Genomic DNA, 27079 nt, shown 5'->3' with positions numbered 1-27079 from the left:
CCCCGTTACCTTACCGTTTTATTGTTTAGCACTGTTAAGATTTAACCTGTTGAGTTCAGTATTTTTGTTTCAAGGTTTACTGTATTGAATATTTTATCATACATGACATGCATATGCTATCCTTATGTTTTACCTTTTTCATTGAACCTTAAAGTACATTCTAGGCCGGCTGGGCCATGGACCCCTCTCCGCCTAGCTCCACCCCCAATATAGTAGTTGTGCCCCACTGGCTTTGCCCGGTTGGTGCACTCATTGCGAAAGTGTATATTTATCACTTTTAACCAGTCATAGAGGTTTTTCCTTGGTAATACTCCTCACATCATAGTGCATTACGTACTCCTATCCCCCACAAGCGCCAATCCGAAACTCCTCCACCTGAACACTAATTAGATTTCCTCTCCTTAGTGACCCAGGCTACCGCTCCATCACCCACATAATGGCCCCCATCCGCATAGCCACACTTAACACACAGGGCTTGAACTCCCCTACTAAGAGGAAACTATTACAGAATTACAGTTCAACACATAAAATCCACGTCATGTTCTTACAAGAGACACACTGGATGGGGGAACCTCGGATCTCTGGGATTTCCCGGCTTTATCCGGTGTGTGAAACTGCCTCCAACTCGGATGGCAAGACCAAAGGAGTTGCCATTTTGATTAGTAGAGACCTGTCCTTCAAAATGGAATATGTTGAAAGAGATAGTGAGGGTAGATTCCTGATACTCATTTGTTCAGTCAATCAGACACTGTTTACTTTAGTCTCGCTATATGCACCTAATTCCAAGCAGATCCCCTTTCTTCGCAAGCTTCTAACACATATAAACCAGATTAAAAGGGGTCATCTGATTATTGGGGGGGACTTCAACATGGTTTGGGACCCGACCGTAGATAAACAGTCCGCCCTCACGACACACTCTGACAGAAGCATTTCCTCTACTTCCAATGCCTTTCGAAAACTTATATACCAACACAACCTGTATGATGCTTGGAGGTGCTTGGCACCTTCAGTGAAAGACTTCACTCATCACTCAAAGGCCCATAATTCATATTCCAGACTGGATTATATATTCTGTGACTCGTGGTCCCTGGACCAATTCACTAATCCCACCATTAGGCCCTGTACATGGTCAGATCATGACATGGTCTGCCTAGATCTTATTACATTACAAGCCCTGACGCATAGACCCCCTTGGAGACTCCCCGAGCAATGGCTATCAGATATAGAACTACCAGCACTCCAGGCGGTCGTGAAGGAGTTCTTATCACATAATGACATGGGTGCCACTGATATAGACATACTTTGGGCCGCTCTTAAAGCGTACCTCCGGGGTCACTTTATCAAAAAAACGGCCCGACGGCGTAAAGAGAGTAGCCAGCCCTTAGCGGCACTGTATAGCGACCTGCGCGCCCTAGAGCAGACAAATAAGCTGAACCCCAGCACCCAAGTAGCCCGTCAAGTCGGAATCATTAGGGAAGAGATCTCCAAGAGAGATCTATTACGGGTCCAGGAAAATTTACACAAACTCAAACAATTATACTATCACAAAGGGAATAGGGCAGATAAACTTCTGGCCAATAAGCTCCGCCAGCGCACACTGCAGAACAGGATACCCCGCATTGCAACCAGCAGAGGCGAGGTATACTCTCCCAAAGAAATAGGTGAAGCATTCGCTATTTATTATACCTCCCTGTACAATATTAAAACTTCAGAACAGACTAGTCAATTCGACCGTAGCAATATCCTTGAGTTCCTGGGAAAACTGCCTATGCCCACTCTATCTGAGGAGTCCAGGGCCGAATTAGAACGGCAGTTTACCCTGGATGAGATCAAAATAGCCATTGAAGATCTAGCTCCTCACAAGGCCCCTGGACCAGACGGGTTCACAGTGATGTTTTATCGAGCACTTGGCCCGCTCATAACCCCGATCCTGCTCCGCTTATTTCAGAATGTAGCTACTAAGGGCGCATTCATGGCGGAATTTTTGGAAGCAAACATTACCACAATTCACAAAGAGGGTAAGGACCCGTTACTGTGCTCCAGCTATAGACCCATATCACTTATTAACGTAGATGCTAAAATCTACGCCAAAAATTTGGCAAACAGACTAGGGAAACACCTGCAGTCAATAATACACCTGGATCAGGTGGGCTTTATCCAAGGGAGGCAGGGAACTGATAACACTCGGCGCCTCCTAAATATCTTCTCGGAAGCTGCAGATATGGGACTTCCAGTACTCGCCCTGTCATTGGATGCCGAGAAGGCGTTCGACAGGGTGAGGTGGGATTACCTATTCCAAACCCTGTCGGCATTTGGAATACCAGACCCTTTCATCACAGCGACTAAGGCCCTATACTCGGTTATTAGAGGCCTGGGATTTTGCTCCCTTAAAATCACAATTAGCAATGGAACCAGGCAGGGATGCCCTCTTTCCCCCCTGCTATTCGTCCTAGCCATTGAGCCCCTGGCGATTGCCATTAGGGAATCAACACTAATACACGGTGTGCAGCTGCACGACATTCCCCAGAAGCTAGCTCTCTTCGCGGATGACCTTACGGTCTTCCTATCAGACCCGGTAGATTCTCTCCCCCCATTGCTGACCCTTTTCCAACAATTTGGGGAAATCTCCTATTATAAACTGAACGTGGCCAAGACAGAGGCCTACTCCATTAATATCCCACAGGATGAGAGAGAGACTATACAGCACACCTACTCCTTCAAGTGGTCATGCAGGGGAGTCCGTCACCTAGGGGTCTTCCTATCCCATAACAAATCGATAGTGATTAAGGAAAACTTTGAAAAACTACTCACAGCTATCACTTCGGAACTCAAATCGAAGAGATATAGCGACATCTCCTGGATGGGCAGAATAGCTGCCCCTAAGATGATGATATTGCCAAAGCTCACCTACCTATTCCGCTGTATTCCACTGCCAGTTCCATGTACACTGATAAGGAAATATCAGGCCCTCTTTAACACATATACCTGGCACGACAAGAGACCCCGGGTGGCCGCACGTATCCTACAAATGCCGATAGAGAAAGGAGGCCTTGGGCTCCCTAATATCAGGAAATATCACGATGCAGCAATGCTGACTCACGCTACAGCGTGGGGTAAAGGCCTTCCCCCGACGAGGTGGAGAGAGCTAGAACAAGCCTCATTACAAGCATTCACTAACCTTGAGGACCTGCTTTGGTTACCCCCACATTGGCAATCCAAAATTCATGTCGCAAACAGCATAGTGAAAGGATGCCAAGAAGCTTGGACTAAATTGAGACACAACAAATTGGTGGCCCCACATCCCTCGCCAATCCACCCAATAAGGGGTCTCCTAATGGGACTGCTCAACACACATATTAATGCATGGGTTACCACAGACATAAACAATGTGGGAGACTTCTATCGGAATGGACAGTTAAAGACACATAGAGACATGCTAGACCTTCCCACACTGACCCCCAAAGTCCACTTTGACTTACTGAGACTGCGTACGCTAATGAAATCCTGGGGCTTTCTAGGCGATTCACTGAGAGACCTTACCGTCTGGGAGACACGGTGGATAGCTAACACCCAACAATTCAAACCCCTTACAGTACACTACCACTGCCTATTAGAAGAAGAGGCTATCCCAAAAACAATCCATATGACTGCTTGGGAGGGGGACTTGCAAGCTACATTCACGTTGGATTCCTGGAGTAAGGCCATCAGCTTAACGAAAAAGGCAACTCACTGCGTCACACTATATGAGTTATACTTCAAGGTGATCACAAGATGGCACTTAGTTCCCACAAAATTGCGAAAGCTCTATCCCGAGCACTCGCAGCTGTGCTGGAGGGAGTGTGGGGAGCCGGGGTCCCCTATTCATGTTTGGTGGACTTGCCCTAAATTGACAACCTATTGGCAGAAAGTAGAAAAGATCTGCAAAGATCTAGACTTAACGCCAACTTTAAGTCCAGCTCTGGCCATTTTACATCTAGAAATTGATAAACTTCCGAAACACAAGCGTAATCTCCTGATTTATATACTGCTCTCCGCTAAATTGTTGGTGGCTAGAAATTGGAAAAAGAGCCAACCCCCCAGACTGCAGAGTGTGATAGAGGGGGTGAACTACATCAAAAATATGGAAAACTACGTGGCTAGGGAACAGCACCAGCTGAACGATTATTGCTTAACTTGGGAACCCTGGGAATCCATGCTTACCCGTATAACCCCCACCTAGATACTCAGAAAAGGGGAGATGAATAGGAAAATGTCATCCCCAACCACCACCACCTCTAACCCCACCTGTTTTCCTTTTCTGCTCACCTCATAACCTGATACCTCTCTAGATGCCAAAATGGTAGCCTGCCACACTAATTAAAAACCAACAGGCGGAGAGGGGTCGGAAGGCCCCCCAACCTAATAGGAGTTCGAGACATAATGTACTAGTCTGAATTATACTGTTTGTTTACTTCCATTGACTGGTTTATTGATCTAAAGAAAACACCTTTGTAATATAGCAATCTATGATTGTATATCCCTGAAGAGTCATTGTCTATTCAAAAAGGTGACCTCTGTAAAAACGAGGATTTTCCTGCAGGGAGAAGAAGTCTGTACTTTCATTCTGTTTTTGTCTGTACTTACTGAACCCTACACTTGTATATGTATCTTTCATGCATTGTCGAATATGAACATTGTCGTTATTTCTACTACCGAAAGATTGTATGTTAAAATATAACCTCAATAAAAAGTTTATTTAAAAAAAAAAAAAAAAAAAAAAGACTGCAGAAGACAAGTGTCAAACACAACACTCTTTACTAAATGATAATGCAAGGCATCATATCTTTGTACCCATGGATAGCGCTGCGGAATCTGTTGGCGTTTTATAAATAAAGAAGAACAATAATAATAATAATCTATAGTTTACGGGTAAAGTAAGTAATCCGGGTAATCCTAGGAAGAAATTGGTGTAACAATATTCTAATAACCCCCAAATATATCATATCTGGGACAGGTCAGTACCAAACCTAAATATATGAAGACATGGTTGATAACAATAAAACCCTAGCAAAGGTCTAAGACAGTGTTTTCTTCAAGAATATCCTAAGAAATACCTTTTCCATGGATGTAAAGATACTGAACAATAAAAGGTATTGATCATATTCTAGCAGGACCAAAAGTCTCTGACTTTCCATATTGTTCAACAGAAGCATTAAGATGGCTACATTTTGATGAACAATTAGTTCTTGTATGAGGTTTCACCGTTAAAAGGAAAACACTATGGGGCCGATTTATCAAGGGTCGAATGGTCCCTGATGCCCCTGTTTCCGCACGAGCCTTAAGGCTCGCCGGAAACAGCAGTTATAAAGCAGGGGTCTTAAGACCGCTGCTTCTTAACTGGTCCGCTGCCTCTGAGGCTGCGGACATCAATCCGCCTGATCCTATACAATCAGGTTGATTGACACCAAATCTGCAGGGGGCGGCATTGCACAAGCAGTTCACCAGAACTGCTTGTGCAATGTTAAATGCAGACAGCGTATGCTATCGGCATTCAGCGATGTCTGGCGGGCATGATACACTACAGCATATCATGTCTGCCAGACATTGGTAAATTGGCCCCTATGTCTGGAAGTATGTCACGAAGTGAAGACAGCATGGCCTAACTCTGCATGGAGTAAGCTGCAGTCTCTGGTAGCTTTTTATTCTGTCAGAGCTAATGCCTAATTCCAAGATTGCTAAAATTCAACCTAAGGAAATATAATCCTCCTCAGGGATTATTTTACACTCATGTAACATCCTTGTAATCAAATGGTGGCACTTCTAATAGACTAGACTTAAATAGAACAGACCACCAAAACATTTGAATATACAGTTTTTGCATGCCAATCTCTAATGGATTAGAATAGGAGCAAAGATTGGAGAAAATAAAAGTTTTACAGAGAATCTAAAAAAAATCTAAGATAAGTGTCCAATTTAAAGAGGCACAATTCCATTGTAGCCTACTAATTGGAGAATTAATGTTTTTTAGTGTTGTGGAATGTGTTGGTACGCTACAAATAAATGATAATGATAATAATCCTATATAATAAAAGGCCAGGTATGTTTGTCCAAAGCTGTCATGCACAGTAGAGACTGCGCAAGGACAAACATACCTGGCCGTTGACCCTGTCATCAGACAGCATAGCGGGTGGGCACGAGAGGGTATGATGGGGGGTGTGGTCGGGAGAAACAGATGTGGTGGGGGGGTCTGGCCAACGGAGCAGTCATGGAAGGCGTGGCCGGTTTGGAGTGGGCGGTGCATGACCAGACGGGAGCGTGGGACCGCTACACTGCAGAAAATGACCGTGTACACGGGCTTTAGGACTAGTAATAATAAAACTGATCTAAGATTAAAAAAAAATCTGTTTGGTTCAGCAAACCTTAAAGGGACATGAAACCCAAAACTTTTCTTTCATGATTCAGAGAGAGTATACAATTTGAAACAACTTTTTAATTTGCTTCTAGTGTTTAATAGTCCTCATTCTCTAGGTATTCTTTGTTGTAAAGCATACATAGGTAGGCTCAGGAGCAGGCAGCTAGCTGCTGATTGGTGGCTGCACATATATACCACTTATCATTGGCTTACCAGTTTGTTCAGCTAGCTCCCAGTAGTGCATCGCTGTTCTTTAAAAAAAGGATACCAAGCATATGAAGCACAATTGATAATAAAAGTAAATTGGAAAGTGATTTAAAATTGTATCTATCTGAATAATGAATGAAAAAAATGTGTGTTTCTTGTCATCCAACAGTTACGGTATAAGGATTAATGATTATGCTATTAGTAATTATTGTAATGTATAATGTAGTTAGGGTCATACAGGGAAAACATCCTTGCAGTTTTAAAGAAGACAGATTTACAATTAAAATTGTGATATAGAAAAACTAGTTATGGTACATCAATAAGTAAACATTTTATTGAATTTGAACATGCAGCAAAGACAACTGAAATGGATGGTGTAAGGAGGTGCTACGTTTTTAAACTAGCGGTAGCTAAGGTGGATAAATTGATTAGATACAATACCAATGGGCATCAATGAGCATGTACATTATACATATATCTTTTTAAGTTAAAGGGATATTCCAGCCAAAATTGGAAACCACATGGGTGCATTTCGGTATTGAACAGAAGCAATTATGTAATATACATGCATTAGCAAAAATGCTTCTAGTAAAAGCTATAGCTGTTTCAAACGTGTATTTAAGTATGCACTGTGCACCCGCATTTTAAACACAGCACTTGCTTAGAGAGCCTAAGGTGCTTGTGCCATATGGTAATGATTAAATTTGTTAATTGCTGACATGATACAAGCCCCAGTGATGACCTGAGCAGCTGCAGTATTTAAAATGTGGGTGCAGTTACAATATCTAGCTATGCTTCACATGCACGTGCAGAGAAAAATGTTAACACTAAAACAGTGATAACTTTTACTAATACATGCATACTGCAAATATGTTTCTATTCAAAGATGTAATTAATCTATGTGCATTTAAATTTTGACTGTAATGTCCCTTTAATTGCATGTTATTTTACTTCACAGATTTTTTTTTTGTTTATTTATCTTCAAAAAGGATTACAAATAGAATTTAAAGGACAAAAAAAGTTTCATAAAGAATATACTATGAGATTGTGCTATTGTATGTCATGTAGAATTCAAGAAAGCCATTGTATTATTGTATAAGCCTTTTGATATTGGTTTTTGGATGTATAATTTGTAATATAATAATTGATATTTTGCACATAGTAGTATTAACTAATTATTAAAGGACCAGTAACTACAGTAGATTTGCATAAACAACAAATGACTGATAAAAGACAATAGCAATAGCACTTAGTCTAAACTTCAAATGAGTAGATTTTTTTCTGACAAATTTCAAAGTTATGTCTATTTCCACTACTCCTGTATCATGTGACAGCCATCAGCCAATCACAAATGCATATATTTATAATCTGTGAATTCTTGCACATGCTCAGTAGGAGCTGGTGACTCAAAAAGGGGAAACAGAGAAATACTGTGCAGATTTTGTTAATGGAAGTAAATTGGAAGGTTGTTTAAAATGACATGCTCTATCTGAATAATGAGAGTTTAATTTTGACTTGAGTACCCCTTTAAATTAAGAGTCGGGGTATTTTTGGTGAGGCTGTCATCACACTGATAGTCCATTTAAGAAAGGAATGCTATTTCCTGAATTGTAGTGTTTCTGTAAAGGATTTATATTCTTATTTTTTCTCTCTACCATCACCCACATCCATGGGTGAAACTCAGCAAATAGTTGTGTTGCATAATTTCCTAATCGGGAACCAATCATTCGGCTAGATTACGAGTTTTGCGGTAAGAGGGGTGCGGTGCTAACTTGCACGTTATTGTCACCGCTCACTTACCTACAGCACTGGTATTACAGGTTTCCCTAAACCCGGCGTTAACAGGCAAGAAGTGAGCGTAGAGCAAAATTGTGCTCCATACCGCACTCCAATACCAGCGCTGCTTAAGTCAGCGGTGAGCTGGTTGTACGTGCTCATGCACGATTTCCCCATAGACATTAATGGGGAGAGCCGGCTGAAAAAAAGCCTAACACCTGCAATAAAGAAGCGTAAAGCTCCCTAACACAGCCCCATTGATTCCTATGGGAAAACACATTTTACGTTTACACCTAACACCCTAACATGAAACCTGAGTCTTAACACCCCTAATCTTACACTTATTAACCCCTAATCTGCCGCCCCCGACATCGCCGACACCTGCATTATACTTATTAACCCCTAATCTGCCGCTCCGGACATCGCCGACACCTACATTATACTTATTAACCCCTAATCTGCTGCCCCCAACATCGCCGACGCCTACATTATATTTATTAACCCCTAATATCCCGCCCCAATGTCGCCACAACCTACCTACATTTATTAACCCCTACTCTGCCGCCCCCAAAGTCGCCGCCACTATAATAAACATATTAACCCCTAAACCGTCGTACTCCCGCCTCGCAAACACTAAATATTATTAACCCCTAATCTTCCACCCCTAACATCGCCGCCACCTACCTACATTTATTAACCCCTAATCTGCCGCCCTCAACGTCTAACCCTAACCCCCACTAACTTAAATATAATTAAAATAAATCTAAATAAAACCTACTATTAATAACTAAATAATTCCTATTTAAAACTAAATACTTACCTGTAAAATAAACCCTAAAATAGCTACAATATAACTAAAAGTTACATTGTATCTAGCTTAGGTTTTATTTTTATTTTACAGGTAAGTTTGTATTTATTTTAACTAGGTAGAATTGTTACTAAATAGTTATTAACTATTTACTAACTACCTAGCTAAAATAAATACAAATTTACCTGTAAAATAAAACCTAACCTGTCTTACACTAAAACCTAACATTACAGTACAATTAAAAAAAATTACCTAAATTAAATACAATTAACTAAATTAAATACAAATACCTAAATTACAAAAAACAAACACTAAATTACACAAAATAAAAAACAAATTACAAGATATTTAAACTAATTACAGCTAATCTAATAGCCCTATCAAAATAAAAAAGCCCCCCCCCCCCCCAAAATAAAAAAACCCTAGCCTAAACTAAACTACCAATAGCCCTTAAAACGGCCTTTTGCGGGGCATTGCCCCAAATAAATCAGCTCTTTTACCTGTAAAAAATATACAAACAACCCCCCAACAGTAAAACCCACCACCCACACAACCAACCCCCCAAATAAAACCCTAACTAAAAAAACCTAAGCTCCCCATTGCCCTGAAAAGGGCATTTGGATGGGCATTGCCCTTATAAGGGCATGTAGCTCTATTGCTGCTCAAACCCTAATCTAAATCTAAAACCCACCCAATAAACCCTTAAAAAAAACCTAACACTAACCCTCGAAGATCCACTTACAGTTTTGAAGACCCGACATCCATCGTCAACGAAGCCGGGAGAAGTCCTCAACGAAGCGGCAAGAAGTCCTCAACGAAGCCGAGAGAAGTCTTCATCCAAGCCGGGAGAAGTGGTCCTCCAGACTGGCAGAAGTCTTCATCCATCCAGCGAGGAGCGGGTCCATCTTCAAGACATCCGGCGGGGAGCATCCTCTTCTTACGACGACTCCCAACAAATGAAGGTTCCTTTAAATGACGTCATCCAAGATGGCGTCCCTTAGATTCCGATTCGCTGATAGAATTCTATCAGTCAATCAGAATTAAGGTTGAAAAAATCCTATTGGCTGATGCAGTCAGCCAATAGGATTGAGCTCTCATTCTATTGGCTGTTCCAACACCCCTAATCTTACACTTATTAACCCCTAATCTGCCGCATAAGCCAATAGGATTTTTTCAACCTTAATTCCGATTGGCTGATAGAATTCTATCAGCTAATCGGAATCTAAGGGACGCCATCTTGGATGACGTCATTTAAAGGAACCTTCATTTGTCGGGAGTCGTCGTAAGAGGAGGATGCTCCGTGCCGGGTGTCTAGAAGATGGACCCGCTCCTCGCCGGATGGATGAAGATAGAAGATGCTGTCTGGATGACCACTTCTCCCGGCTTTGATGAAGCCTTCTCCCGGCTTCGTTGAGGACTTCTTGCCACTTCGTTGAGGACTTCTCCCGGCTTCGTTGACGATGGATGTCGGGTCTTCAAAACTGTAAGTGGATTTCCGGGGTTTAGTGTTAGGTTGTTTTAAGGGTTTATTGGGTGGGTTTTAGTTTTAGATTAGGGTTTGGGCAGCAATAGAGCTAAATGCCCTTTTAAGGGAAATGCCCATCCAAATGCCATTTTCAGGGCAATGGGGAGCTTAGGTTTTTTTAGTTAGGGTTTTATTTGGGGGGTTGGTTGTGTGGGTGGTGGGTTTTACTGTTGGGGGGTTGTTTGTATTTTTTTCAGGCAAAAGAGCTGATTTCTTTGGGGCAATGCCCCGCAAAAGGCCGTTTTAAGGGCTATTGGTAGTTTAGTTTAGGCTAGGGTTTTTTTAATTTTGGGGGGGGGGCTTTATTTTTTTTTTGATAGGGCTATTAGATTAGGTGTAATTAGTTTAAATATCTTGTAATTTGTTTTTTATTTTGTGTAATTTAGTGGGGGTTTTTTTGTAATTTAGGTATTTGTATTTAATTTGGTTAATTATATTTAATTTAGATAATTTGTTTAATTGTAGTGTAAGGTTAGGTGTTAGTGTAAGACAGGTTAGGTTTTATTTTACAGGTAAATTTGTATTTATTTTAGCTAGGTAGTTAGTAAATAGTTAATAACTATTTAGTAACTATTCTACCTAGTTAAAATTCATACAAACTTAGCTGTGAAATAAAAATAAAACCTAAGATAGATAAAATGTAACTATTAGTTATATTGTAGCTAGCTTAGGGTTTATTTTACAGGTAAGTATTTAGTTTTAAATAGGAATTATTTAGTTAATAATAGTAGGTTTTATTTAGATTTATTTTAATTATATTTAAGTTAGTGGGTGTAAGGGTTAGACTTAGGTTTAGGGGCGGCGACGTTGGGGACGGCAGATTAGGGGCTAATAAATGAAGGTAGGTGGCAGCGATGTTAGGGACGGCAGATTAGGGGTTAATAATATGTAACTAGTGTTTGCCTTGCGGGAGTGCGGCGGTTTAGGGGTTTATATGTTTATTCTAGTGGCGGCGATGTCCGGAGCGGCAGATTAGGGGTTAATAATTTTATTTTAGTATTTGAGATGCATGAGGGCCTCGGTTTAGGTGTTAATAGGTAGTTTATGGGTGTTAGTGTACTTTTTAGCACTTTAATTATGAGTTTTATGCTACAGCTTTGTAGCGTAAAACTCATAACTACTGACTTTAGAATGCGTTACGAATCTTGCGGTATAGGCTGCACCGCTCACTTTTTGGCCTCCAAAAAAAATCTTGTAATACCGGCGCTATGGAAGTCCCATTGAAAAAAGACTTTACGCAAATTGCGTAAGTTAATTTGCAGTACGGCCAAAAAAGTGTGCGGGACAGCTGAACCTACAAGACTCATAATAGCAGCCGTAGTGAAAAAGCAGCGTTATGAGCCTTAACGCTGCTTTTTTACTCATAACGCAAAACTCGTAATATAGCCGTTTATTTGAAAATCATGAATGTAAATCTTAGCAGCCAGCCCATTTTAGGTTCAGCACCATGAATAGAGCTTGCTTATTGGAGGCCGACATTTACTCACCAATAAGCAAGCATAACCCAGGTTCTCAACTAAAAATGGGCCGGCTCCTATGCATCACATTCCTGCTTTTTAAATAAAGATAGCAAAGAAAAATTTATAATAGGAGTAAATTAGAAAGTTGATTAAAATTGCATGCTCTATCTGAATCATGAAAGAAAAAAATTGTGTTTAGTGTCCCTTTAAATGCATTAATTAAATTTTTTTGTCTTGAGGCAATAACTTACACATGAGTAACAGATACTACCTGTTCCAGACTCCCTGCTGTCTTCCAATATCCTTGTCAAGGAATAAAGGGGCATTCGTTTTTCAAACTCTGCTATTTCACTTTGCAAAACATTTAGTCTACCAGACAAGCATAATTGGGCTGCATTCCAGAAGCAGACGACAGTTCATTCTTGTGATTATGTGTAACAGACTTTTTTATGTGAAACAAGGGTGACAGACATTCTGGAAAGATAATATTTCTTACAACATGTCAACAAAATATTAAGCTAGGCCTCCTCTTTATATCATTTGCACAACAGAAACACACAATTTAAAAAAACAAGATATACTGTATATAGTTAGGGGCCTATTTATTATGTGTCTGTCTGACATGATCCGATCAGCGGATCATGTCCGACAGACATCACTGAAAGCGGAGAGCAATACGCTTTCCACATTCAGCATTGCACCAGCAGTTCTTGTGAACTGATGGTGCAACGCCACCCCTGCAGATTCGTGGCCAATTGGCCGCTAGCAGGGGGTGTCATATTCAATCGGGTTGAATTGCGGTAATGACTGTCCACCTCCTCAGAGCAGGAGGACAGGTTAAGACCGCTGCTTCATAACCGATGTTTCTGGCGAGCCTAACACAGGCCCTCAAGCTGTATACAATGCTTAATAAATGGGCCCCTTAGTCTTTGTGCTACCCTAGACTTTAGAATTCTACTGTACAAACCCCTAACCCATAACACGTTTATCTTATATTTGTCTCATTTTTTACAAAGTACATATACAAGTAGCAAGCCTTGCAATACAAAAGCAGAGGAAAAAGAAAATAGAAAATAAATGAAAATAATGTATACTTCTTACTAGATCATTTAGAGATCTCTGCAGAACCTCACAGCAATTATAAAAGCCAAACATAAAGGTACATTGAACCATATAATCATAAAGGTCTCTTTTGGACCTCAAATATAAAATCATGGGATAACAATGAAGAAAATGGAATGTACAGAAATGTAATATGCCATTGCCTACACAAGTATAATTTCTTCTATAAAAATAAGCTAAAACCTCAGTTTTAAACTATGGATGATGACAAACTAAATTAAAAAAGAAAATAAACAAAATCAAATATGATGAATTTGGAAGGAGACTATAAGCATAATATTAAAAAGCTTTCTTATGTAGGAACATCACTGCAAGATATGTAACAACTCGATTATGTTCTGATGTAAAGAAATATCAGTGCAGTTATATAGACACAGCATAAATTCACTTGTAAAATCTGTTATTTGAACTAATCACTCCTGGAACTTAAATCGCATGCAAGGTTACAATCATGGGCAAAAATGGAAGGCAGGAAATACAGCTATCTTGCCTATGTTAACAAAAATAGATAAACTGTCCTAAACAGATATCTCCCCAGAATGCTTCAGAGAGCATGTCACATAACTCAGTGAAAATTAAATAATTGTCAAGTTTGGTAATAGCAAAATATGTCCAAGAGTCTCTAGCCTATCCCTGACCTCTGTTTTCAGAAAGATGATTAAAAAATGGGTACAGATGCCAAGGAGCTGGCTAGCTTGGAGCCCTTGGTTATATTCAGCAATATTGCAATAATAAAATGCTTAAACATATTAGAGCTTTTGCTTTTTGTACTTGTATACCGAATCCGCCCTCATCTATCCATTAATTATAAAATTGGCTACATAGAATTACAAAAGCACTTGAAAGATAAAAAGGCTGAAAAGTGCATTTAGTGATTTTTTGATTATATATATATATATATATATATATACACACACACACACACACATATATATATATATATATATATATATATATACACACACACACACACATATATATATATATATATATATATATATATATATATATATATATATATATATATATATATATATATATATATATACACACACACACACACATATATATATATATATATATATATACACACACACACACACACACACACACACACATATATATATATATATATATACACACACACACACACACACACACACACACACACACATATATATATATATATATATATATATACACACACACACACACACATATATATATATATATATATATATATACACACACACACACACATATATACAGTATACATAATTATTATTATTATCAACAATAGGATAACTGGAAAATAATTCAAAAAAACAAAAGATATAAGATATCCAACATTCTAAATAGCTGTTTAATAAATATTGATGTTCATTAATTATTGCAATATGGCAGCTAGGCTCAGCAGTGTCATTCTTGCACCCCTCTCCACTACAGAAAGCCTATGTGTAGACTGTTTGAGAGACAGACCACCATCTGCTGGGAAAACTGAATTCCAGGTAGTTGGTAGAATAGGGATATTAAAGTAGGGGGTTGCAGGACAAGGGAACTAATCTGATATGGGTTAATCTCTAACAAAAGGCATGTGGTCTGATTTTATGTGGTTATGTGGCTGACAGAGGAGGTGAAGGCTCAGGCCTCATGTGGCAATATGGCTGAAAGGGATTACAGAGCTTGAGGCCTTACTTAAACTCTGATGAGGACATGGGGCTTGGGGGTTTGGTCTTATGGCTTATCACAGTCCTACCTTCCAAAATCAAGTCACCCATAAGTAGTCTGGTATTGTTATAGAGGAAAGCTGACAACTCTAGCGATATGTATCAAGGCATTGTACAGTCTTATGCTTCAAAGGTCTTGTGCACAGGAAAAAGCAAAAAACTAAAACAATGTTAGCGTTTACTAGAGGTATAAATGTACATTTTCAGTTTTAATTTCTGTTTAAACAACAAACTTAATGGCATTTTGGGCCACAAAATATTTTTTTTTTTCCTACTAATTTATTTTTCCTACTCCACAGAGATAAATGATCATATATGCCCACCTTTAAATATAAACAGTATTCAGGGGTGCTCAGAATTTAATTTTTTAGTAGGAGTATTATTGATTACTATAAGTGGAAATATTTTGAATGTTCTTTTTGCAGTATTAAGCATATGTGAGCAGACCATTTTAACCCAGAAAAACACAATGGCATATTAAGTTCTGATCTGCAACCTTTTTGCTTTTTAAAAGAGAAAATGTATAAATGTTATCATCATAAGATGATTATCTGAACATTGATTAAACTGGAAAATCACTCTATATGAACTAAATACTACTGGATATTATACTTCATTTATCAAATTTGATTTATTCTCTTGGTATCCTTTGTTCAAGGAGGAGAAATGCACTACGGGGAGCTATCAGAACTCATTTGAACCAATACCAAGAGACATGTATGTGCAGCCACCAATCAGCAGCTAGTTCCCAGCTTTTCAACAAAGGATACCAAGAAAATGGAGCAAATTAGATAACAGTAAAGTGTAATATTGTTTAAAATGACATGCTCTGTCTGAATCATATGTTTAATTCTGACTTTTCCATCCCTTCAATGGTATCTGTAACTGTAATCGATGTATCTGTAGGGTTATTACAATCAATTACATTAACAACAGTTGTACATTTTATGCATACTTAGAAAAGCAATGTGTTAATTACCACAGTATTTATACATAGAACCCCCTGTTTAACTTATTGCACAGCACTGCTGAACTGTTCTTGGGAACAAAACAGGAAGAATTTGCACTTTATTTTTAGAATTCTACAGACATAAAAAATCCATTGAACCATTAATCTTCCAGCTGCATACTTCAATCCGGGATTTAAATTGTGCAGTACTTTCAAATTAGATGCATTCTCTGCATCGACAAACCCAGAAGTACCACACAGCTACTGTGCACATCAAATACAAAATCCCTGTTACAGTCCACTTTCCAAAAATATCTAAACACCTCTGTCTTCAAAACTGATGCATCTAATAAAAAATCCCTGTTTCACCAAACATCCTTTTAAGCCTAATATATATATAAAAAATTCTACTGTTTTCTTTCTTCTGACATATGGATATATGTTTATAACATTAGCTGAGAAGAGTAGCTCTGGGAGATTCACCGCTGCATGCAGTGTGTAGAGTAATAATTGTAAAGAATAATACATAAAGACAATGTGCCCCATGAGTAGAGAACATTTAGAAATTGCAGGTGTATTTTTATTTCAAACCGCAGAGTGGTTGCTTCAAAAAAGAGTGTTTGGAGTTAGAATTATAAACAGACATTTAAACGTTGCTTTAAAGCAATAGCTTTTACATATATATACTGTGTATATATATGGTATATATATATATATGGTATATATATATATATATATATATATATATATATTTATATATACAGTATATATACTGTATGTGTATATATATATATATACATACACCATGCACAGACTTAACACAACCGAGAGCACAAAGAATATACAAAATGCTATGGGTTTATTCACTTCAAATTATTATGTTATTGACAACTCTGACTTTTTTAACCCTTAATTTTAACAAAATGCTAAACTAATCAGTTTGTGTCCTAGACAAGGTCTGAAATCACATTGTATCGTCAAGATTTAAACCCAGTTGCTTTTTCTCTCACTGCCAGCACCAGCTGCAATGAGTCTCTTGGTGTATTTTTTTAACCAAGCTCAGTACACAGATGATGCAGCCAATCAGAAGCCATACCACTCACTCTACTGCAGAATAGCAGAGGCTTCTGCTTAGACTTTCTGCTTTTCGGCCATAGATTGAGCACTATAGCTTTTGATTCACTGTGCTGCCTATGTATTGATTGAAAATAACAGGTTCTGGCATCCTAGTGCTGACAGGAGGTGAAGTAGCACTGGGGGTCTTAATGATACAATGAGATATCAGATTCTGGAATGGGACAGAAACTGATCATTTTAGCAATTTGTTAAAATTAGGGTTTAATAATTGGAGTTTAGCGTCTCTCTCTCATAGAGAGAGAGAGTACAACACAAGTGCAATATAACTTAAACGTCAAATGATTAAAAATTGCATCATCCTCAATGTAACAAAAGACATTTATTTTTTTCAATACTTTGTGTGTCACCTTTATTTTTGATGACAGACTCAATCCTCCTCGGCATGGAGGATACCAGTGTTGCACAAATTTCTGGAGAGATGTTCTGCCATTCTTCAAAGACAATTTTTTTATCCAGCTGCTCTTTGCTAGAGGGGTTGTGTTGCTCTAGTTTCCTTGTTAAAATACCCCAAATGTGTTCTATTGGATTCAAGTCAGGAGACATACTTGGCCAGGTCACAGTTTTCACTTTTTTCTTCCTTAAAAACTCTTTAGTGATTTTGGCAGTGTGCTTTGGATAATTAGCTAGAATATTCCTCTTCTGCCAAGCTCTGGGGACTGGTAGTCAGGTTGTCAGCCAGTATATTGGTATATCCACAGACATTCATGGTGTCATCCATAAATGTCATCTCCCCAACACCTTTTGTACTTATGCAGCTCCATAACATCACACTCCCACCTCTGTGCTTTACTGTTGGGACTATGCATTCACTATGGTAGTCCCAGCCAGGTTCACGCCAAAAATAATGGACCCCATATGACCCGAACAAATTAATCTTGGTCTCACCTGACCAAAGAATGTGCTCCAAACATTCATCAGGCTCCATTTCATGTTCATTAGCAATCTTGGAATTTTGTGCTGAAGAGCAAGCAAAGTTTTTTTTTTTCCCAGATGCTGCCCATAGAGATTGAGGTTATTTAATGTCCTTCTCACTGTCTGAGGTGCCACAGAAACTCTGATTTCCATTGATAACCCCTGAGGAAAGTCTGAAGCCCTTTCCCATCTGTTTTTCAGAGCTAGATTGTGCAAGTAGCTCGCTGTCCAAAGCTTCATTTTAGGAGGACGGACACATTGGCTCTGATTAGTGGTACTATGGCTCGTTTTATACCTCCTGATTACTGCTGCAAATGATTTTACATGGTCTTCCTGTATATTTTTCCATCTTTGTTAAGCCTCACAATCAGATTTTTCAACTCCTCTGGCAATTTTTCTCCATGTGGAGTCATGATACAAACGTGCAGATAGACACAGCCCCTAGGTCCATAATTGAGAAAGTTCTGGCATTCACAGGTCATTTTATAACCATGTTCATATAATTAGGCTAATTGGAAATCACAGGTGTACTTAATTTTGTTTCAATGATCAGTGGTTTTCTTACTTGTGTGTCAGTGATCACAGGTGTATTCACTTTTGTTGCATAGAGATTCTTTCTAAAGTATTGATTTTTGATTGTTCATAAGAGGAAATACTCTACTTTTCAACTTAGAAATAATGCAATTATTGAGAGGTGATACAATTTTGCAGAATTTTATATTTAATTGATATTGCACAGGGGTTTAATTCACTGTTATATAGTGTGTAATTTACCAAAAAAATAAAATATGGAATTAAAAACAGGATTCTTCATAACTATATCATCTAATTAAATAAGCTGCTATAAAACTGAAAAAACATATTTGTTGACTAGAAAGGCTAGAATTAAAATTGACTTAATTTTACCAAAAAAACTAGTCTTACCATAAATGCCAAGATCTCACTTCTATGTATTCTGATTGCATCAATATCCAACCTAAAATTCAAAAGAGTTAACAAATTAAAAAAATCACCAAGATATTTAGCTTTTGGGTTATATTCTGTAAAAAAAACATGTGAACAGGAAGTTTTTACTGGAATAAGAAAAAAAGTCTATTACAATTATTGACAACCAATTTTATTCTAAGGGCTTCAAATGGATAATAAATGTCTTTCTTATGTATGAACAGTATAACCTTTAAGCCTTGCATTGCAAAACCTGCAAATAAATACATAAATTATTACACAAATAAAAAATACATGTTTTATAAGCATTTAAATTTGACTTTTTCTTAGAAACATTAGCAGAGGTTTTCTTTTTTTTTTTCAGAGTACTTCATGGATTCACTTTGGTTATTTAAGGCCAGATAAATATGCCCCTGTACGTCTATAAGTAATCACTCTGTAGCTGGGACAGACATGCTGGTCTGCATTTGATTATGGCAGATATACACCACCCCCTTTTGAGGAGTAGAAAAAACAAAATTTATGCTTGCCTGATAAATTTATTTATTTCCGGATATGGTGAGTCCACGACATCATCAATTACTGTTGGGAATATCACTCCTGGCCAGCAGGAGGAGGCAAAGAGCACCACAGCCAAGCTGTTAAGTATCACTTCCCTTTACACAAACCCCAGTCACTCGACCGAAGGTAATGAAGAAAAAGGAGTAACACAAAGGTGTAAAGGTGTTGTCTTAATAAAAAGGGCGGGGTCATGTACTCACCATATCGCAAAATAGGTCTCATAACAGTAATGAAAAAGGGAAACTCACACACGAGAATGCAGTATAATAATAGTGTTTATTAACTTATTGCAATAACGTTAATCAGTAATCAGCTTATAAAGCAAGGCAGTGATTAATCTATAAACACATTACTTATCTTCAGGTTTTGAATAAAGCATTTAAGGGATAGGAAAGCTAAAATTAAACTTGCATGATTCAGATAGAGTATGTCATTTTAAGACACTTTTAAATTCACTTCTATTTTCAAATGTGCTTTGTTCTCTTGGTATCCCTTGTTGAAAAACAGAATTTATGTTTACCTGATAAATTTCTTTCTCCAACGGTGTGTCCGGTCCACGGCGTCATCCTTACTTGTGGGATATTCTCTTCCCCAACAGGAAATGGCAAAGAGCCCAGCAAAGCTGGTCACATGATCCCTCCTAGGCTCCGCCTACCCCAGTCATTCGACCGACGTTAAGGAGGAATATTTGCATAGGGGAAACCATATGGTACCGTGGTGACTGTAGTTAAAGAAAATAAATTATCAGACCTGATTAAAAAAACCAGGGCGGGCCGTGGACCGGACACACCGTTGGAGAAAGAAATTTATCAGGTAAACATAAATTCTGTTTTCTCCAACATCGGTGTGTCCGGTCCACGGCGTCATCCTTACTTGTGGGAACCAATACCAAAGCTTTAGGACACGGATGAAGGGAGGGAGCAAATCAGGTCACCTAAATGGAAGGCACCACGGCTTGCAAAACCTTTCTCCCAAAAATAGCCTCAGAAGAAGCAAAAGTATCAAACTTGTAAAATTTGGTAAAAGTGTGCAGTGAAGACCAAGTCGCTGCCCTACATATCTGATCAACAGAAGCCTCGTTCTTGAAGGCCCATGTGGAAGCCACAGCCCTAGTGGAATGAGCTGTGATTCTTTCGGGAGGCTGCCGTCCGGCAGTCTCGTAAGCCAATCTGATGATGCTTTTAATCCAAAAAGAGAGAGAGGTAGAAGTTGCTTTTTGACCTCTCCTTTTACCTGAATAAACAACAAACAAGGAAGATGTTTGTCTAAAATCCTTTGTAGCATCTAAATAGAATTTTAGAGCGCGAACAACATCCAAATTGTGCAACAAACGTTCCTTCTTTGAAACTGGTTTCGGACACAGAGAAGGTACGATAATCTCCTGGTTAATGTTTTTGTTAGAAACAACTTTTGGAAGAAAACCAGGTTTAGTACGTAAAACCACCTTATCTGCATGGAACACCAGATAAGGAGAAGAACACTGCAGAGCAGATAATTCTGAAACTCTTCTAGCAGAAGAAATTGCAACTAAAAACAAAACTTTCCAAGATAATAACTTAATATCAACGGAATGTAAGGGTTCAAACGGAACCCCCTGAAGAACTGAAAGAACTAAATTGAGACTCCAAGGAGGAGTCAAAGGTTTGTAAACAGGCTTGATTCTAACCAGAGCCTGAACAAAGGCTTGAACATCTGGCACAGTTGCCAGTTTTTTGTGAAGTAACACCGACAAGGCGGAAATCTGTCCCTTCAGGGAACTTGCAGATAATCCTTTTTCCAATCCTTCTTGAAGGAAGGATAGAATCCTAGGAATCTTAACCTTGTCCCAAGGGAATCCCTTAGATTCACACCAACAGATATATTTTTTCCAAATCTTGTGGTAAATCTTTCGAGTTACAGGCTTTCTGGCCTGAACAAGAGTATCGATAACAGAATCTGAGAATCCTCGCTTCGATAAAATCAAGCGTTCAATCTCCAAGCAGTCAGCTGGAGTGAAACCAGATTCGGATGTTCGAACGGACCCTGAACAAGAAGGTCTCGTCTCAAAGGTAGCTTCCAAGGTGGAGCCGATGACATATTCACCAGATCTGCATACCAAGTCCTGCGTGGCCACGCAGGAGCTATCAAGATCACCGACGCCCTCTCCTGATTGATCCTGGCTACCAGCCTGGGGATGAGAGGAAACGGCGGGAACACATAAGCTAGTCTGAAGGTCCAAGGTGCTACTAGTGCATCCACTAGAGCCGCCTTGGGATCCCTGGATCTGGACCCGTAGCAGGGAACTTTGAAGTTCTGACGAGAGGCCATTAGATCCATGTCTGGAATGCCCCACAGCTGAGTGACTTGGGCAAAGATTTCCGGATGGAGTTCCCACTCCCCCGGATGCAATGTCTGACGACTCAGAAAATCCGCTTCCCAATTTTCCACTCCTGGGATGTGGATAGCAGACAGGTGGCAGGAGTGAGACTCCGCCCATAGAATAATCTTGGTCACTTCTTCCATCGCTAGGGAACTCCTTGTTCCCCCCTGATGGTTGATGTACGCAACAGTCGTCATGTTGTCTGATTGAAATCGTATGAACTTGGTCCTCGCTAGCTGAGGCCAAGCCTTGAGAGCATTGAATATCGCTCTCAGTTCCAGAATATTTATCGGTAGAAGAGATTCTTCCCGAGACCAAAGACCCTGAGCTTTCAGGGATCCCCAGACCGCGCCCCAGCCCATCAGACTGGCGTCGGTCGTGACAATGACCCACTCTGGTCTGCGGAATGTCATCCCTTGTGACAGGTTGTCCAGGGACAGCCACCAACGGAGTGAGTCTCTGGTCCTCTGATTTACTTGTATCTTTGGAGACAAGTCTGTATAGTCCCCATTCCACTGACTGAGCATGCACAGTTGTAATGGTCTTAGATGAATGCGCGCAAAAGGAACTATGTCCATTGCCGCTACCATCAACCCGATCACTTCCATGCACTGAGCTACGGAAGGAAGAGGAACGGAATGAAGTATCCGACAAGAGTCCAGAAGTTTTGTTTTTCTGGCCTCTGTTAGAAAAATCCTCATTTCTGAGGAGTCTATAATTGTTCCCAAGAAGGGAACCCTTGTTGACGGGGATAGAGAACTCTTTTCCACGTTCACTTTCCAGCCGTGAGATCTGAGAAAGGCCAGGACGATGTCCGTGTGAGCCTTTGCTTGAGGGAGGGACGACGCTTGAATCAGAATGTCGTCCAGGTAAGGTACTACTGCAATGCCCCTTGGTCTTAGCACCGCTAGAAGGGACCCTAGTACCTTTGTGAAAATCCTTGGAGCAGTGGCTAATCCGAAAGGAAGCGCCACAAACTGGTAATGTTTGTCCAGGAATGCAAACCTTAGGAACCGATGATGTTCCTTGTGGATAGGAATATGTAGATACGCATCCTTTAAATCCACCGTGGTCATGAATTGACCTTCCTGGATGGAAGGAAGGATAGTTCGAATGGTTTCCATCTTGAACGATGGAACCTTGAGAAATTTGTTTAAGATCTTGAGATCTAAGATTGGTCTGAACGTTCCCTCTTTTTTGGGAACTATGAACAGATTGGAGTAGAACCCCATCCCTTGTTCTCTTAATGGAACAGGATGAATCACTCCCATTTTTAACAGGTCTTCTACACAATGTAAGAACGCCTGTCTTTTTATGTGGTCTGAAGACAACTGAGACCTGTGGAACCTCCCCCTTGGGGGAAGTCCCTTGAATTCCAGAAGATAACCCTGGGAGACTATTTCTAGCGCCCAAGGATCCAGAACATCTCTTGCCCAAGCCTGAGCGAAGAGAGAGAGTCTGCCCCCCACCAGATCCGGTCCCGGATCGGGGGCCAATATTTCATGCTGTCTTGGTAGCAGGGGCAGGTTTCTTGGCCTGCTTTCCCTTGTTCCAGCCTTGCATTGGTCTCCAAGCTGGCTTGGCTTGAGAAGTATTACCCTCTTGCTTAGAGGACGTAGCACTTTGGGCTGGTCCGTTTTTACGAAAGGGACGAAAATTAGGTCTATTTTTTGCCTTGAAAGGCCGATCCTGAGGAAGGGCGTGGCCCTTACCCCCAGTGATATCAGAGATAATCTCTTTCAAGTCAGGGCCAAACAGCGTTTTCCCCTTGAAAGGAATGTTTAGTAGCTTGTTCTTGGAAGACGCATCAGCCGACCAAGATTTCAACCAAAGCGCTCTGCGCGCCACAATAGCAAACCCAGAATTCTTAGCCGCTAACCTAGCCAATTGCAAAGTGGCGTCTAGAGTGAAAGAATTAGCCAATTTGAGAGCATTGATTCTGTCCATAATCTCCTCATAAGGAGGAGAATCACTATCGAGCGCCTTTATCAGTTCATCAAACCAGAAAAATGCGGCTGTAGTGACAGGGACAATGCATGAAATGGGTTGTAGAAGGTAACCCTGCTGAACAAACATCTTTTTAAGCAAACCTTCTAATTTTTTATCCATAGGATCTTTGAAAGCACAACTATCCTCTATGGGTATAGTGGTGCGTTTGTTTAAAGTAGAAACCGCTCCCTCGACCTTGGGGACTGACTGCCATAAGTCCTTTCTGGGGTCGACCATAGGAAACAATTTTTTAAATATGGGGGGAGGGACGAAAGGAATACCGGGCCTTTCCCATTCTTTATTAACAATGTCCGCCACCCGCTTGGGTATAGGAAAAGCTTCTGGGAGCCCCGGCACCTCTAGGAACTTGTCCATTTTACATAGTTTCTCTGGGATGACCAACTTTTCACAATCATCCAGAGTGGATAATACCTCCTTAAGCAAAATGCGGAGATGTTCCAACTTAAATTTAAATGTAATCACATCAGGTTCAGCCTGATGAGAAATGTTCCCTGAATCAGTAATTTCTCCCTCAGACAAAACCTCCCTGGCCCCCTCAGATTGGGTTAGGGGCCCTTCAGAGATATTAATATCAGCGTCGTCATGCTCTTCAGTATCTAAAACAGAGCAGCCACGCTTACGCTGACAAGGGTTCATTTTGGCTAAAATGTTTTTGACAGAATTATCCATTACAGCCGTTAATTGTTGCATAGTAAGGAGTATTGGCGCGCTAGATGTACTAGGGGCCTCCTGAGTGGGCAAGACTCGTGTAGACGAAGGAGGGAATGATGCAGTACCATGCTTACTCCCCTCCCTTGAGGAATCATCTTGGGCATCATTGTCATTGTCACATAAATCACATTTATTTAAATGAATAGGAATTCTGGCTTCCCCACATTCAGAACACAGTCTATCTGGTAGTTCAGACATGTTAAACAGGCATAAACTTGATAACAAAGTACAAAAAACGTTTTAAAATAAAACCGTTACTGTCACTTTAAATTTTAAACTGAACACACTTTATTACTGCAATTGCGAAAAAACATGAAGGAATTGTTCAAAATTCACCAAATTTTCACCACAGTGTCTTAAAGCCTTAAAAGTATTGCACACCAAATTTGGAAGCTTTAACCCTTAAAATAACGGAACCGGAGCCGTTTTTAACTTTAACCCCTTTACAGTCCCTGGTATCTGCTTTGCTGAGACCCAACCAAGCCCAAAGGGGAATACGATACCAAATGACGCCTTCAGAAAGTCTTTTCTAAGTATCAGAGCTCCTCTCACATGCGACTGCATGCCATGCCTCTCAAAAACAAGTGCGCAACACCGGCGCGAAAATGAGACTCTGCCTATGCTTTGGGAAAGCCCCTAAAGAATAAGGTGTCTAAAACAGTGCCTGCCGATATTATTATATCAAAAAACCCAAATAAAATGATTCCTCAAGGCTAAATATGTGTTAATAATGAATCGATTTAGCCCAGAAAAAGTCTACAGTCTTAATAAGCCCATGTGAAGCCCTTATTTACAATCGTAATAAACATGGCTTACCGGATCCCATAGGGAAAATGACAGCTTCCAGCATTACATCGTCTTGTTAGAATGTGTCATACCTCAAGCAGCAAGAGACTGCACACTGTTCCCCCAACTGAAGTTAATTGCTCTCAACAGTCCTGTGTGGAACAGCCATGGATTTTAGTTACGGTTGCTAAAATCATTTTCCTCATACAAACAGAAATCTTCATCTCTTTTCTGTTTCTGAGTAAATAGTACATACCAGCACTATTTCAAAATAACAAACTCTTGATTGAATAATAAAAAACTACAGTTAAACACTAAAAAACTCTAAGCCATCTCCGTGGAGATGTTGCCTGTACAACGGCAAAGAGAATGACTGGGGTAGGCGGAGCCTAGGAGGGATCATGTGACCAGCTTTGCTGGGCTCTTTGCCATTTCCTGTTGGGGAAGAGAATATCCCACAAGTAAGGATGACGCCGTGGACCGGACACACCTATGTTGGAGAAAAGAATACGCATTTGTATCTTGTGATTGGCTAACTAGATGTGTTCAGCTAGCTGACAGTAGTGCAATGTTGTTCCTTCAACAAAGGATAACAAGAGAATGAAGCAAATTTGATAATAGAAGTAAATTGGAAAGTTGTTTAAAATTGTATGTTCTATCCAAATCATGAAAGAAAATGTTGGGGTTCCCTTTAATATCAGCGTACTATGGTGTACAGGCAGAGAAGTGCAGCTACAGTAAGTGTTATCATTCATAGGGACACATGCAGCAGATTTCACAGGTGCTAATGTCTGCGACTTATATCTAAAAAAATTGCACAAAACTCTCCTGTCCCCCTCTCAGCAATTCCAATAATTAAAGTACAGTTTAGCAGGTGTGTCTAAAGCTATGTCAATCCTATAATTTATTTAGCGAGTGTTTAGCAAAAAAGTGTTCACATAACAATCGAATATTCTCACACTAGTGTGGTAGCCCTGTCTCCTTTGGAATGTGAGATCCCACTCGTTCTAGATAATAACACTGTATGAGAACAGAACAGCAGAGTAAAATACAAGTGTAACGGACGGTCTCTCTCTCTTCCTCTATCAATCAATCAATCAATCTATCTATCTATCTATCTATATATTCGTGGCTCTCTTCCTATCTGTCAAACCGTACCTTCAGTGTAGCCTTCTCTGGGGCCTCCTCCGCCTCGTCACCACTTTCTGTCGGAGTACCGCAAGGCTCTGTCCTCGGTCCCCTTCTCTTCTCAATCTATACATCATCACTAGGTTCCCTAATTAAGTCCCACGGTTTCCAATATCATTTGTATGCCGATGACACCCAAATCTACCTCTCTGCACCAGAACTATCTCCTTTCTTGCTAACCCGTGTCACTAACTGTCTTTCTCACATCTCTTCCTGGATGTCCTCTTACTATCTCAAGCTAAATCTCTCCAAAACTGAGCTCCTCATTTCCCCCCCTTCTTCCAAAATCTCCACCCCCAATATCTCTATAACTGTCGACAACTCCATCACTACCCCTACCCCGCACGCCCGATGTCTCGGGGTCACATTCGACTCAGATCTTTCCTTCACTCCTCACATTCAGTCATTGGCTAAAGCCTGCCGCTTCCACCTTAAAAACATCTCTAAAATTAGACACTTCCTTACACAAGACACAACTAAGATTTTAATCCACTCTCTCATTCTT

General features: G+C 40.0%; 1 protein-coding gene across 1 annotated transcript in view; it reads right to left on the bottom strand.

The window, feature by feature from the left end:
* ARVCF (ARVCF delta catenin family member) overlaps nucleotides 1-18990 on the bottom strand; it is a 929071-nt gene extending 910081 nt beyond the window's left edge. The window contains exon 1 of the mRNA XM_053701911.1: nucleotides 18939-18990. The gene's annotated coding sequence lies outside the window, so the exon portion shown is untranslated. The remainder of the gene's footprint in view (nucleotides 1-18938) is intronic.
* Nucleotides 18991-27079: the final 8089 nt, after the last annotated feature.

Source organism: Bombina bombina, chromosome 2, assembly GCF_027579735.1.
Source record: "Bombina bombina isolate aBomBom1 chromosome 2, aBomBom1.pri, whole genome shotgun sequence".
NCBI classification, from domain to species: domain Eukaryota; kingdom Metazoa; phylum Chordata; class Amphibia; order Anura; family Bombinatoridae; genus Bombina; species Bombina bombina.
The sequence above is the reverse complement of the archived record's forward strand: the minus strand, read 5'-3'. Positions and strand labels throughout refer to the sequence as shown.